Genomic DNA, 12,544 nt, shown 5'->3' with positions numbered 1-12,544 from the left:
TAGATATAAAATCAAACATAATGAATTTCTTGTTGAAATGTACATTTATTTAATTATGATCAACATCAAGAGATCTTACATGCGATATGGTTTATTATTAAAAAAATTGTAGTATTTTAAAACTGACAGTGAATTTCAGTAATTGTACAGTACTACTGCAATTAGGTAAGAATAAACTAAATTCTTACAATTATGGCCCCAGCCAGCATATGCGACTCCCTCTGGAAAGAGGAGCGCATTACTTCCTCCAAACATTAGGGCCCCTGGAAGGCATACTCCTGTTAGGCCAAAAAGTGCTAGCATTAAAAGGACTTCAGGGTAATCATGCCAGGAGTACAAAGCTCATACATGTCTAGTCTCCCATGATCAGCCCCAGTCAATTATTTCACATTGGTCTAAAGGACTGGAAAGCAAATACCAACTCTGTCCATAAATAAACACAAAAATCTACAGCCACCACTAAATAAATAATGACCCGCCGATAAACAAAAAACACAGCACCAAGGGACATTTGTCCAGGCTTTGCGATTAGTAGGGAGATAATAAACTCCCACTATCCTTGCGTTCTGTTGCATTTCAAGAATAAACTACACTTACTACATTTTACCATATACACTTTAAGATGTATGTGTTTTGAGTGTTGATTTAATTTAATCATGAATATATTTTACAACAGTGTGTAAAATTTTATGATCTGATCATGCTCAGTATTTTAAAAAAGGTATGGTAAAATTAAATGAAAAAATAAATATTATTAAGACAATTTCAATATATTTTAACTAGGTTACTATATTACACAAACATTTATATAGCAGTACCAGGATTCTTCTCATCATATATATATATATATAATAATTAATTTTTTTTCCTTAATTATACAACTACGCACTAGTACATAAACATTAAGCATTACAATCATAATAATAGTAACATATGCAATAATAATAAATAAAATGTAAAAGTGATTATTATAACAAAAAATATGTGCTCTAATCTACTAACTTAAAACAAACTACATTCTACACAAATGCATATGAAAAAAAATAATAGCTGTATAATAGTAATATAACAGCATGTGCTAACTATAACAAATACAAAAAAAGAAGAATCAAATCAAACTTATAATTAAATCAATAATTACCCGAACCATGATGTGAGTACAAGTATAATATACTGTCTTAATTTCATACACAAATTCCATACTTCTTAATTATTTACTATACTAGAGGCAAAATCCAGGGGGATAGCTGTACTACCAGTACCTCCTCATAAAAATAATAAATACTATTCTCACAAAAATAATTTTAAAAGACAAATAATAATTAATTTCATACGACCAATATAAATAAATTAAAAATATAATATAATCTTTTGGTTAAAATGCATCCTGAACCAGAAAACAAAAAAAAAGATATTAGGACAAAAGGAGAGGGGATGTGAACCTTGTTCAAAAATTAAAAAAGGATCATAAAATAAAACTGTTACAAATTTTATTTTGTTTCATTTTGCCTTTTAAATTTTTCTTTAAAATATCATTAACAATTAAAAAAAAATTTAAATCTAAAATGAAGGTAGGCAATGATTATTTTATTATACCATAAAGCAGACCATATATTTTTAAGTTAAAATAAATAACCCTCAAAAAATAAAAACAATAAAATCAGCTTCACTTTTGTTGCAAGTGTACAAACACAAAGATCAACAGAAAAGATTTTGTTCACTAAAGGAAGCACAGAATAGGGGATACATTGAAACTATTTTTTTTTCTACCCCCTGAATGCAAAACAATTTTGAAAAAAAAAATGGCCTGACTACTGCAGTATGTCGCATTTTATACCACACAATTCCAGGGATGAAAACCTGAACCTATATATCTAATCTGATCAATGCAAAATTGATGATCAGTAACGTGCTGCTCAACTATGTGGGTAAAAATGGACTTTGATCTCCCACAGGGTTGAAGGCTGGATGGGCAACTATTGCTTCTTCTGGATAAGGTAGTTATCATCTTTAACTGTATTTTCTCTGAAAACAAATTCTAGAATCTCATTACCCAACCTTTTTCTTTATCCTCAATTCCTTCTCCATTATCAATTCTGTGGGTACAAGTTGTCCTACTATGCCATACTGAGGATGTCAGAACTTGAGACACTGCATCTTGGTTTGTCTTGTATGGTGGGGGGGGGGGAGAAATGGCTGTACTCAAGCTGATGACTCAGGAAGTCTTGTGGCCAGTGCAGTACATTGAACCTAAAGGCCGATATGCATTTCAACTAAAGCTGAATCTCTTAATCAAGTAGTTATAATCACTTCATCACAGTCTTGAATAAACAGAGTTTTTGTCAACCAAAACTTTTCTTAATGAGATTACTGATGACTAAATCCAGATGAAGTCAGCACTATACACTAACAGGTTTAATGATACACTGAGTAAATCTTGGTTTACAAAATATACTACTGTTTGGTATTATATTTAGTATAAGTTTTCTGAGTAAATTTTCTGTAAAGTGTTTGTTTCTTATTATAATGTTATATTATATCAAATGATTGTATAGAAAATATCAGTAACTGACCAAGATGAATGAATGGGAGTACGATACATTAGTTCAGATATCAGTGACAACAAAGTAAGAACTCGGCAGAATTGTTTTAAGATGTAATAATTAAATAATAATGAAAACAGTTTTCATCATCATTCATGAAGCAAGACCTCCTCTATTGATCTTGAGATGGGAATTTATATTTCTTATTGTGAAAAATGGAAAATTATCAAGATTATCGTAAATAAATCAAGGTCAACTTGGATTGTACAAGTGTGAAAATATCTAGAAATGCAATGAATGTTACAAGCATGGAATAATTAATACTATATAAAAAAATGTAATTGTTTAAAAAATTAAACATAAACTTTAATTTCTGATAGAATAAGAAAAACAAATACATTTACTAAAAATATATAAAATTAAAAACAAGAAAATAGACTAATTTCCATTTAAATAGGTTATATTAATTAACTTAAGATATAACGATAAACAAAGATTTATTTGTTAATTATTAATTTAAATTCAACCTTACAGTTTTATCTAAATACAGACGTGTAAGAAAAATGAACACAAACTTTGGGTATATAAATAAACACCAATTTCTTAGCAAAATAAATAATAAAAGCAAAAAAGGAGAGGATGATCAAGCTATCAGAATAACTTCCACTGATGCAGTAGTTTTATAAGGTTTAAGGGAATTGGGTTTTTAAGTATGGAGAGATAAATGACAAAAGAACGCAATGAATAAATTTTGCACAATAAAAATTACAGAATGTTCTCCATAGGAATAAAATATCTTTGAGATTCTTAACCATAAATGGAGTGTTACTTAGACATAAAGTTGTTTAAAAAAAATCGTAACTGTAAAAGTATGAACAAAATTGCACGGCATCTGCCCTTTTAAAATCTTTGAGTAGTTTTTGTAAGCTTTAGAAAAAACAAGGTAATAATGTATCTGTGAATTGATGCATACAGAAATATTTTCTTTCACTGTGGAATATTGGTACACTGAAATCTAACTCCACTAATCAAATTTTTAAGTTATAGATTCCTCATTCTGTCTACTAATCAACATTAGTGATAAGATTTTAATTAACATTTTCCTGCTCTAGCAAACCTATTATAAACATGTACTGAACTGTTACTTCCAAAAACAAGTTTTTTGAATACACTTGAATTTGCATTGGTTTGATGTCAGTTATAAATTCCACGTAGAACAAAAACTTAAAAAATCATATTTTTATTAAAAATTACAGTAAGTAATCTGTATAATTACGATTCCAATTCATGAGTTGATAGATTTAATTATTTTCATTTTTATTAATAAATTAAATTCAATAAGATCTGTTATAATTTTAAAATGTTTTTATACTTCAAAAATTGCTAATATACGTGAATATACATCAAACTTTTATTGAGTAATCTCATATCTGCATTTTTAAAATTAGTTTGTATTTGCAGGTGGGAAATTGTCATGTATAACTTCAATAACTTTTGGGGATTTGTTATGATGTATTATTTTAAAAGTAACATTAGCTACTGCAGAATTAACCACTTAAAAATTATCAAGATGCACTTAAGAAACTGCACCCAATATTAATTAAAATTTGCTGATCTATAGGAACTAATTTTTAAACATAAATTTAACAGTTTATAATTTATTCTTATATCAAAACCTTCCAATTTTTTATCTTAGAGAAGGACTCTCTAAAATGTTTAACATATGTTGGAATGCTGTAAGGTAACTGTTTTTTTTTTAAATACCATTCACAATTTACAAAATATATTAAAAACAAGAACAAAAAACCTATGGAAAATTGTGTCAAAAATTTAAGATAAAATGTAGTAAATTCTAAATGTCAAATCAAAATGTAATTAGATACGCTGACCAACTTCAGAACAGTTGCTTACAACATTAATACAAAATCAAATATGTGCTCAATTCATACATAATAATCATAGTTCTGTGAAAATTTGATTCAGTCAATATAAGACTATATCAATTAAAAATGCAAAAGACTAAAAAAAAAATCAGAAAAAACAGGTTCTTAACCGCTGAGGATACAGAGCATTAAACTGTACAGAACAATTATTTGCAGGTATACCAGGAATATGGATAGAGATATTACAAATACAAACATTTTATATTCAGTTGATATCAATTACCAAACAGTGTGAATCATAACTATCTCACCATTAATTACACATTAGCAATTTTTTCCTCAATAAAGCATTCTAATATATTAGGTATATTTACACAACAATGAGATTTTATTCCTGAAACATCTTATATAGAAAAAAAGAAAGTTGCAAGATGGTAAAATGAGATATTTAAAATTTTTATCTATTTATTTAGTACAGGCACTGAAGTTACTTCATGTATTTTTGAGATGCTGTGATTAATACACACTTTGTTAATGTCATGAAATTAATGATTTTGATTCATGGTGACCCTTCTTTATAGAAAATATTATCATTTTATAGGGATGTCAATTTTCATTTTTACATCATAAATGTTTACATAAATTAAAAATGAATATCATTAAACTTTATTTTTATTTTTTCATTATGATTTTTATCATATGTAAAATTTTATAAATAAAATCATCACTTGGAACATTGCTGGTGAAGTAAATATATTACCATTTAGAAAATATCTGGAACATTACATAGAAAGTTTAGTTTTTTTTTATCAATGTTAATCATTCATAATGAGCAGTTCTTCCTGGTTTAACTTGTTAAAAAGGAAAGAATATTTACCAATAGTAAAAATAAAGGGCCAAAAAATTAACAGTCTGGATTATTTTTTTCAATAAATCATTAAACCATAGTTAAAACAGTATGTTAATTTGTGATCTATGTAATTTTGTATGAACATTTTTTTCCAAAAAGAATAAACATAAGTTTAGCAAAAATTTTAATTTTTATGTTTTAACTACAAAAACATACAAAATTTATTTAACTACAAAATTATTTTACAAATTAATTTTATTTAACTACAAAATTTATTAATGCAATAGATTATTGCATATCAAGTGCTAAATGTATCGTTATAACAGAAGAAATTTATTCAAACCAAAATCACTCAAAAAGAATATAAGGGCTAAGTCAGACCCTTTTGGTCCAGGAAACTTTCAGAGGTTCAAAAGTACGATTACAGGAATGTAAAAAAACAAATCGTATGATGCACCAGGAAACTGGTGGCTCCTCAAAAAATTTAATTGACAGATCTGTTTCTTTATCAAAAATAGTTTTCATAACATTTATCATACATGTTATTTCAGATTTTGTTTGATATATAACAAATCTGCTGATAGTTAAATAATTTGTATAGTTGATCTCATATAATTGTTATAAACAGGGAGGTATTTATCCAAGTTTAGAATTGAAAAATGCAGCAAACTCAATAGAAGTAAATCAAAATGAAAATTGGGAATATATAACAAAAAGAAATTAAGCATAGGAAAATAGTCAGTAAAATTATTTAAAGTACAAGTTGTACAGACAATGCAAATTTTTTTTGATGGTAAAAATATTCAAGTATAAACTAAAGAAAGATTAAAAACAAAAAAAAAACAGTTTATATGCCACTACATCAAGATTCATAATCTCTAGATAAAATCTTAAAAAACAGTAATTTTTTCAAATTTTTTATGGTTTTTTGTCATTTCAACTGCAACCTATGTAAAAAATTTCATTTAGCAAAGTTTTTTTTTTACAAGCTACACACCATCCACATCACTAGTGGTAATTTAGATCATTTATATCTAAACTGGAATTAAAATATTCTAGAAAACATTAAAATGTTTCTAAATAAAATGTAATAATCTAAATCATACTTAAAAAATCTAATCTAAATTGTACCTAATTAATTACCACCACCTTTAATTAAAAAATCAAGTCAACATCACAAATGTTAGAAAAATAAATTGAATTAAAGTTAGAGACAAGGAAATTTTTGTATGAGAAAGATATGGGATATAAATACTCTTCTTACTTTTATAAAAAAAATTCTAATTCTAGAATAAATATAAAAAAGTACATAAAATGTCAAAGTATACAAAAATAATTAGAAAATAGTCGATAAAACATTCAATTTCTACCAGGAATGAATAATCTTTTTTATAATACTCAACAAATTAATATCTCTGCTTAACTAAAATTAACACTTAAAAAATGAAAGTTCTAGAAGTATTTAAAAAAATCTAACATTTAAGGATTCCTTTTATAAAACATTACTTTTCCTATATAATATCTTTTGTTAGAGAAAAATGTTTTTTATCTTAATACTTCAGAATATTAATGAATTTTTACATGTAGATACACAATAATTTAAAAATATATTTATGCTGAATAAATCATAGATTATTATCAAAAGCTGCTTTCATGAACAATGGAGGGAAGTAAATCACTCAATCTTCTAGTTGTCCTGAGTGTTAACAATTTAAGCGGATGAAAAAAGGATTTAAAAGGATAATATAAGAAAATTACCGAGTTAATTATTTTTATAGAGATAGTTTTCTGAATAACATTACACTCAAAATCAGTTGTCTCAAGTCCAAAACACATACACACACACACACACACACACACACACACACACACATATATATATATATATATATATATATATAAAGAAATCATTACTACAGGTGAATTCTGTCATTTACTAACTGATAGATTGTAAATAATATTTAATTTAATGTTGAAACTTTCTCCCATCAAAAAAAATAGTTATCCTCTTACAACTAAAGAATTGAAAATTAACATGAAAAGTGAAATTGAGAAGACTACAGGAGGTACCCTGAAATGTATTTACAAATTTAATTTAAGAGCGAAAGCTTATCAATAGGTCGTGTATACTTTCAACAATTATAAAATGATTTTGTTTTAAAATCAAATAAAAATTATCAAAGAATATTAAATACAGCATTTTATTCTCTTCAATTCTCTGAGTTGAGTACCCTTTTGGAATTACCAATTTATGTATAGTTTGAAGAAAGCAAAAGGTGATTCATAACCAAACTAAGTGTATGTTCCGAAAGATGGTCACTCACATTTACATTTTTGAAAAAAAAAAAAAACTTTAAACTAAAGAACCAATTATATTTCAACCAACAGAATTACAATAATTAAAAAAACCAAAACATTCTTTGTGTAAGTATTTTTATTTTTCACTTATATAATGGTATTACTTGGTTTGTTGTAAACAAAAAAAGGCTACTAATTTTAAAAATTGTTCATTCCTGAAGAACTTAATTAGTATTATTTATAGTATTCAGTGAACATGTCACAGACTATCATCCCATACAAAATCTGTAACATTTGAGGTTGTGGCACTTTGAAAATTAGAATATTTTCAGAAAAGATGAAATTTATGGAAATAATCCGAGATCAAATTAAATACATTGGTTTCTATAGATCAGCAAAGATTATTTTTACAAAACTGTATGCAATTTTAAATTGGATAAATATTAGCAAATACTGGCATTCTTTTTCATAATCTTAGCAGTTTTCTTTAAAAAAAGTAAGGAGATAATTATTAATTTTTAAACAAATTTGTATATTAACATAGAAATATTAATAAAATAATAGTAATACATACTATTTTAGTGTGGTGCATGAATTTAATGAATGACTTCTTCCCAGGTTCAGAATTTAAAAAAAAGTTTCAACTTTTATCCAATTAATTTTTTTCATTAAGTATATTCTTAGCAAGTAAATAAAAAAAAAATTGTGAAGAAAGTAGGACATGTCACTGCTAACATTTTAAGTTAAGTTGTAGTCAACCGGGATTAAAATATATTAGTTTTCACAAGAAAAAGGCCACAAATCAGATATGGTTTTCCATATGAACTTTTTTTTTAATGAAAATAACTATCGTTTTCATAATAGACAATTAAAATATTCTATAAATTTAGTGGAGCAAATTAAAAAAAATTACTTCAGTATTTTTTGTATTAAATAAGAGAACAGTTCGGTTATAAATAAAAATATAAATGATGCAAGCTATTTCTTCATGTAAGTAGAGATGAAAATCACTTGGCGCCAAGTTTGGGCTGTAAGGGAGATGATCAAAAATCTCCCATTGGAATTGATTCATAAGTTCTTGAGTTCTTCGAGCAATGTGAAGATGAGTGTTATCATGCAAAAAAACAACACTGGGTGACTGCATACCGAGACATTTGTTCTGAATGGCTCATCTAAGTTTCTTCAAAGTTTCAGAGTAGGCTGATTAAATAGCTGCTTGCGTTGTAGAAGTTTGATTATGATTATACACTTCAAAATGCTGTGAAAGGTTGGCTAGGTACCCAGGCAGCTGAATTTTATGAAGGTATTTGTAAATTAGTGAAACATTATGATAAATGCTTGAATTTGAATGGCTGGTGACTATGTTGAAAAATAGTTAAAAGCTGTAGTTTTAAGTTTTATATAATAAAGTATTTTTATCTATGCAGTTTTTTATTTATAACCAAACAGAGATTACTTTCTGAACTGCCCTTGTAATTATAAAAAAAAATGAAACATGAAATTTTTATCTCTACTATTTGGTATATCTAAAACACTTTTATAAATTAAAATTCTGATTACTTTTTAAATTTTATGTGCAAGTATTATGCACCAATATTTCACAGTACATGATTAAAAAAGTATATATTAATAGTAAATGATTAAAAACAAACAGTAAAGTGTGAAAATATTGGTTTAAATCACAATCTTAAGTTAATTATGACATTATTTTAAATTTATACCTTTCCAAAGTTCTATAAATACATGGGTAAAAATACAAAATTCAGATCAATGTTATGAAATTTAAACAAACATTGGTACATACATAGAGACAAACATTACGGTATATGTATATGTAAATTAACAGTTTACATTAAGGTTTAATTAGCTGTCGTATTACTGTTGATACCTCTGGTTCCAATTACACCAGTTATGACTAATTACATCCATCATGAGTTCCTATAGAAAACCAGAAATGTTTCGGCACTCTAAGATATAAAAGTACACAAAAACCTTTTCACCAAACACTAAAACATTTAAGTAAACTAGGTGCTTGAAAAAACACTGGTTTTTTTAAAATGCAAGAATGTAGGACCACACATATTTGTAAACTGTACATAATTCACTATATCCTATACACAATGAATAATGACACAAAATCATTCAGTCTTACACTAATAAAAACAATTTCTTTAACTATAATACTTACAAATAAATTGTAAATAATTTATTAATAATAATAACATATTTAAAAAAACTTTTAACATAAATTTTCTCAAAATATTTCTCAGAATTTCCTGAAAAGTACTAATACAATTAAAATATAACAATTATGTTTAACTTAATCAATAAACATTCTGTATGTGTATTTATGTAACTTGCTATCAAATAAATTTAAACAAATGTTACATTTTCTGAACAAGATGTAACAATGCATAACATTTGAATATATATAACAAGATTGTCTAACTGGATTATATGAGAAAGTTCCATTTTCCTACAGGATGACATGTTTAAAAAAAATAATCAATTTGTCCCACACTGTAAACTGAATATCATGAATTAACTATTCAAAATTTTCACCTTTAATGCAAAAAGTATATGTAACAAGGATTAAAAATTTATCTGATTCATTTAAATTTAACTTTTCATACAAATAAGAGTTCCACACACTTTTTTGCCTGCCACATACTGCATTACTCACATGTATATCTTCTATTTTCTTCAATAAATTTTACTTAAATATACATAAAAATTTAAGTTTTTTTTGGGTCTTCTTTAAATCCCACCACTTCTAAAACATAATCATTGAGAAAAAGCAGAATTTTTCAACTTATTTCATTTAGTGGCATTCTGTTTCATTAATGACATAAAATATATAATTTACTTATTCTCTTTCTGGTAAAAAAGTGAATGCTCACTTACAGTTACCACATTCCTTTTTCTTACAAAATGAATTTCTGCAGCATGTGAACAAAATTCCCAATCTTATTGTGATTTGAGCCCAGAACATTCCTGATGAAAAGAAGAAACATTACCACTCTATCATGGAGGTCACAGCACCCAAATTGAGTGACTATTATTATCATTTAATATTCATACGAATAGCTAATTGGCTGAAGATTGCTAGTAATTAAGAAATTCAAATAAAATGTTGAAATGTAATGACATAAAGTGCAAAAAAAATTGAGGTATAACAATACATACAAACATACAATCAGAATTAGTTTGGTTTAATTGTGGTATAGAACATGTCTTTCACTCAACTAATGTGCGACAGATTTGAAAGAATAAGACATAAAATGTTTCTAAAATAATAGAATTCTAGGACGTTTCTATTATGGACCCTAAATAATAATATTATATTTTATAATATTTAAAAACAAAGAGAATTAAAAGATGTGGCTTTTCCCCACTGATTACTGTGCTCAAGAAGTAGCGGAGCCATAACAGTAAAGAATCAATTTTCTTTTTACTTATGGAGTAAAATCACTCCATAACTACTTTTATTCATTAAAATATTTAATTCTGAATTTTAAAAATTACATCATAAAAATATTTTGAGATTTATTATTTTTGTTTTTTACATGATCTACATAGCAATAAAGAAATTACTACATTATGACAATACATAAATTTAGACTGAAATATTATTTCATTATTTTTGTAGCTGATGAATGTACAAAAATTTGTAAATTTAATGGTTTCTTTTTACAATTTCATTTTTTTTTGTTGATCCTTTAAAATCAATTTTTTGAATGAGATATCAAGCTTTATTAAATTCCTTGATCGCATAAAATTAGAATGTTTAAGGCACTGTTTAATAATAAAAAGGAGTACATTAAACTGTTTTATTTACCCCAGTCAAAAATGCTTTTTTTGGAGTAATTATGTTCATTACACTGCAAATCCCTGAGCTAAATAGAATGAAGGTACTGTTTGTATGACCAACTGTAAACTAAATTTAGTGAGATACCGATTTGTAATAATAAATTAGGCTTGGCGAAGAATGCAATCAGAAACCAATTTTGTTTTTCTGAAGTATGCCTAATCTGGGTTTTTTCTTATAAACAAATAAATAACTGATTGGGAATCACATGAAAACACCAAATGCTACTCTACAAATAAATTATATATATTAACAGTAATATAATTCTACAGAAAATCTAAAAAAAATTAGATAACCATACAAGTCTGGAAAATCTTCTGCAAGATAAAAGCAATCAGACAAAAGAGTAAATAAATAGAAGGGTTGAAAAGATATCTAACAAACTTAACAGGGGTGCTAATATTAGGGCATGTCTTATGCAAATTTAAAATATCTCAAATATCCTATAATGGTTGTTATACGTTAGTAATTTCCTACAAAATAGTGCAAAACAGTTACAAAAAAAAAGTGTAAATAATAATAAAAAATGTTTCATACTGTAACTACTGTATAAAAAAATAATACAATAAAGAATTACCAGTTTACAAAAAATATATATAACCTACACTAAAATAATATAACAATAAATCAAACATTTTCTTTCCTTACATAAACAAAAAAGAAAATAATATATAAATTTAATTTTTATTCTCATAATTTTCATTTACTCTTAAAAATAAGCAGAAAAAAGTGACTGAAAATTATCTTAAAAGTACAGTTTCAATTCATCAATAAATATTTAGAATCCTGTTAATTATTAACCACTTTCAATTAACTGGTTATAATATTATTACATAATTAATATATACCACTACACTTTATAAAAAAAATATCTAGTGAATAAAAATTCAGTAAAGTTTTCATTCTAAATAAATAATTAATTAAATTACTTTTACTGTTTGTACTTTATAAGCTACCTACTCAAGTCATGCAGTGATGATTAAAGCGTAACTGGTTCATTAGTGTGCACTAAGTTTATTGCTTTCGTAGTTCCTGCACTGTAAGTTCGATGAGTAATAAAATGTCACGCATGTATATTTAATAAATTATTTATAATAACAAG

Source organism: Lycorma delicatula, chromosome 4 (assembly GCF_047948215.1).
Source record: "Lycorma delicatula isolate Av1 chromosome 4, ASM4794821v1, whole genome shotgun sequence".
In the NCBI taxonomy this organism is placed as follows: Eukaryota; Metazoa; Arthropoda; class Insecta; order Hemiptera; family Fulgoridae; genus Lycorma; species Lycorma delicatula.
The sequence above is the reverse complement of the archived record's forward strand: the minus strand, read 5'-3'. Positions refer to the sequence as shown.